A 4,847-nucleotide genomic window follows, 5' to 3' on the forward strand; every position below is an offset into this window, starting at 1 on the left:
TTTATAAATGCAAGAAAGATTGGAGGATATAAGTAGATGTTTTAAAATATATAAACATAAATTGTAATGATACAGAAAAATGATTTGAGGCATATTAAAAATGGGAGATATTTTAGACTTCTCTCCTTTCTCTCTGCTATTGTTGTGCTTATGTTGTTATAAGATTTCAGGAGTCCCGAGTTATGACATTGACTAATAGAATTCTGATAAGCTGATTGCTTTATATCCAGTCACAAGTTTAAGATTTTAATTGCCTTTTGATGGTTTTCTGGAGATAAATATAAAAATGCATTTCATCATGCTAAACATATTTGACCCAAAAGTCAGAACTTTTACTATGATATCTTTAATATTTGCCATTTTTGAGGTAGACTTTGATACAGAAGTTAAAAATATTTTAAATCTATTTTTTCTAGTTGCTTTGTTAAGGAAAGTCCAAGCATCCACAGTTCAGCACTAAAGCCACTAATGTATTTCTGCCTAACTTTCCAATGTAACATGGAGATGGGAACTAAAAATGAATGCTAAGAAGATCTGACAAAATGTGGCCCAGCTCTGTTGGTGGCTGATTACCAACAGCTGTATCCACAGTTAAAATGTTAGTTTCAGAACATGGATACACTTAAATTGTTGCTCATTCCATTGGATGCAGTTTTACCTGTTATTCACAAAATGTTTTAGAAAATCAAAAAGTCATGAGACCTGAATTTGACATAGCTCAAACAGACCCCAGATGAGTTTTTCCCTGGTCTTGTGATTTCTCATTTTTCCCATTTATTAGACAAATTTTAATTTCTGTTTTAGTTTAAACTTGTCTCAGCAGATTTTCATCTGGTTGAAACTGCAAGCTGAGATCTGAACTTCCTGGAAGCTGTCATGATTACTCACTGCTTCCTCGGATGGACCACCTAACCAGACGTTTCTGAGGACTGCCCATTGCCCAGCCTTTGACTGGCATTTCAACCTTCCTAGCTCCTGATGTCAACGGTCCTACTGTCAGCGCTGAAGTAGTTTCAGAAGACGAGACCACCGGTCCAAAATCCCACCTACAGGCTGAAATGCTAAGTCAAAGGCGGCTCCCTGATATTAGCTATTATCTTGGGGATTACTTAGCTGGAGCAGAAACTAGTATTGCAATACAATACTGGATGTACAAAGCCAGAGTTAAAGCAGCTCAAGGGCAGAATCTTTTGCTTTTGGCCATTTTTGGATCAGGCTGGCTTAACAAGTTGTTAAAATATTAGAAAAGACTAGGAACTATACATTTAAGGGTAATAAAAACCCAATACAGTCAGTTTGGAGATGACCTTGAACTGTAAGAGCCCAAGATTGGCCTCTTCAGTTACATGGAAAGGGGGAAGTGAAGAGCTTAAGATAGCCTGAATATAACTCCATTTTGAAATAAAGATCTTGACTGGGAACTGAATTCAGGTACCAGGAAATATCACAGAATGTACACCTGGCAGAAAACAAAGTTAACTCTCCTAGCAACAGCCTCCAGGAAATATAACAGAATAAATGCTTCATAGAAAATAGAGACAAACTCCCTTGCAATAATCAATGGGAATCGATTGAGAATCAGGTGGGAAAATTCTCCCCAATGTTTCAGATATGGTTTAGAAAAATAGCCATTGTGATTATATGCCTTAGCCATTGTCATTATATGCCTTAGCCATTGTGATTATGTGCCTCAGAAAAGGTCACCCCGCCCTGCTAAACTTCACCCAATTATGTAACGCCAAGGCTTGTGCCCCCTGCTTGCTGCCATGGAAACCCCTGGCTCACAGACTTTCCCTTTAAAAATCCTGTTCAGTCAGAGCTCGGGGTCCCACTTCTCTACTGTTGTGCTGGTGAGACTTGGGTCCCGAGTTCGATCGCTCTTGTAATAAAACTCTCTTGCAATTGCATCGAGTCATCTCCTGGTGGTCTCTGAGGGTCCTGTGAACCTGGCATAACACATACACATGCAGATACATGCCCATGCATATATTTGAGGAGGCCTGAAGTTGAATGTAGGGTCCTTGATCACTCTTCGCTTTTTTAAAAAAAAATATTTTTATATTTTATTTATTTTTTGTCTCTCTTTTCCTCTCCCTCTCTCTGTGTGTGTGTGTTTGTGTGTGTGTGTACATGTGGGCACATGTGCTAAGAATTGCATGTGAAGGTCAGAGAACAACTTGAAGAATCTGGCTCTCTCATTTACCAGCTGTATTCTGGGGATTAGACTCAGACTGTCAGTCTTGGTGACAAGTGCTTTTACCCACAGAGTGCATCGCTGACTACTTACATTATTGTGGCATGGCCCCTTACTGAATTTGAAGCTCACTGATGCTGGCTCATCTGGGTATCCTTCCATCTCTGAGGCCTCCAAAGTAATGGAGGTTACTGATTCAGTTTTTTGTTTGTTTGTTTGTTTGTTTGTTTGCTTGTTTGTTTTGTGAGTTCTGTGGATGTGAACTCCTGCCTTTACACTTTTGTGGAAAGTGCTTTATCTATAAAGTCAACTGCCAGCTACAAAGTTTTGGATATTTTAGAGTAATTGGAAGCATTTTTCTTCTTTGGGGACTTTTTGTTTATCGTTTTCCATTCCTAAATTGCTCTTCTCTTCAATTTTAATCACCGAAACAGAAAAAAAAATATTTCTGAAACACCCATATTTACAATGGGTAGAATCTACAATCTGCCAGAAATTTTCCATTACATTATTGTCTCTTGTTGCTATAAGAACGATGTTTCTTTATTTATTTTGCATAATTACCATCTGCTTATATTTCTAGAACGAAAGTTTAGTGAAATTGAAACTGTCTTCTGTGTTCATCGATGTCATAACAGTTAGCACACGGGTTATTTCCTAAAAATTTTTAATAAACAAATGAACAATTTATAGATATGGCATAAACTATGTGTTTGGAAATATAATCTAAAATATTATATAGAGAGATTTGTTTTGACATGTGTTAATTTAAAATAATCTGGTATTCTCAGAATTGTACATTTTCTGAGTCTGTGGTTGCAATAACAGAAGGAATGAACTCATCTGTCTTTTACTGAATAAGTAGCATGGCTTACCATGGCCATTTTGTGTGTGCATATATAAGTAACAGGTAACCACTGAACATTTTTGTTTTGGTGAATAGCATTGTTTTGTTGGCTACCTGATTACTGGAGCAAGATGCAGCTTTGTGGAGGAGAGATCAGTTCTCTAAATTTATTTCATAAGGAATAACCAGGCTAGTTTTTCTTATATAAAATATAATTAGTTTTAAATTTTATACTAGGGGACCCACATGGACACTGAGTTACCCATGGGCTACATCTCAGCAGGGTGTCTAGGTCCTCTCCATGCATGGTCTTTGGTTGATTCGTCAGTCTCTGCAGGTCTCCCTGGGCCCAGATATTTGGCTCTGTTGATCTCCTTGTGGAGCTACTGTCCCCTCTAGGTCTTTCTATCCTCCCTTTCTTCCATAAGATTCCCGGCAATCTGCCCAAAGTTTGGCTATGAATCTCAGCATCTGCTTTGATACCCTGCTGGGTAGAGTCTTTCAGAGGTCCTCTGTGGAAAGCTTCTGTCCTGTTTCTTGTCTTCTACTTCTGATGTCTATCCTGTTTGCCTGTCTGAATGAGGATTAAGCATATTCCCTAGGGTCCTCCTTGTTGTTTAGCTTCTTTAGGACTGTAGATTTTAGTATGTTTATCCTATCTTAGTGGCCTGCTCTTTGATCACCTCCCCCTTGGTGGGGTGGCCTTAGTATGCCACAGAGAAAGAGGATCCAGACAGTCCTGATGAGACATGATAGGCTAGGGAAAGATGGAAGGGAAGGAGGACCTCCACTATCAGTGGACTAAGGGAGAGTCATAGGGGAAGGATGGATGGTGGGAGCAGGAGGAGATTGGAGAGGGGGCTACAGTGGGATACAAAATGAATAAACAATAATAAATAATAGCAATAACAATAAACAGTGATGCTGTAGTGTTGAAAGTCACAAGCTGCTTGTTGTAATTATGCAGAAGTTGACTGAGTAGGCTTCAAGGAGGAAACATTAAATTTCCTTTTTTAAAACATTTTTCTAAGATTTATTTATTTATTATTTATACAGTATTCTGTCTACAGGCCTACAGGCCAGAAAAGGGCACCAGTTCTCATTATAGATGGTTATGAGCCACCATGTGGTTGCTGGGAATTGAACTCAGGACCTTGGGAAGAACAGCCAGTGCTCTTAACCTCTGAACCATCTCTCCAGCCCAACAATAAATTTCTTTAGCTGATAATATGCATAGTGTCTGTAAAAACCTGCTATGTCTACTTGGTTTGATAAAACTCCAAATTGTATCTTATAGTTACTTTTGTCTGAGAAAAACTGAGAAAATGCAATATTATAACACATCAGGAAACACAGGCAGTGCCATAGTTACAGCTGGCTGTTGATTATGAGAGGTTCTTTGGAGTACATAAAAAAGCAAGCATATTTAGAAAGCATGTATTTCATTCCCCAACCCTTAAATTTTTGTTGACTGGTTCTTGTGACATAGTCTAGGTTGACCTTTAACTTTCTATATAACTGAGTCTTCCCTTGACTCATGATATTTCTTCTTCAGCTAAGATCACAAGCATGTGTTACCACATCTTGGATTTATTGTTCATTGGATTTATTTATTTATTTTACTTAGTAGTGTTGCACTTAGTATTGAATCTTAATCAAAAAATTTAGGATAATCTTCTTACATTTTCTTTCCAAAGGCAGAACTAACCAGTATGATACAATGTGCTACAATGGCAAGCATTCCTATTTTTCATCTATCATCTATCTATCATCTATCTATCTATCTATCTATCTATCTATCTATCT

This window comes from Psammomys obesus, unplaced genomic scaffold (genome assembly GCF_907164565.1).
Source record: "Psammomys obesus unplaced genomic scaffold, mPsaObe1.curated_primary_1811, whole genome shotgun sequence".
NCBI classification, from domain to species: domain Eukaryota; kingdom Metazoa; phylum Chordata; class Mammalia; order Rodentia; family Muridae; genus Psammomys; species Psammomys obesus.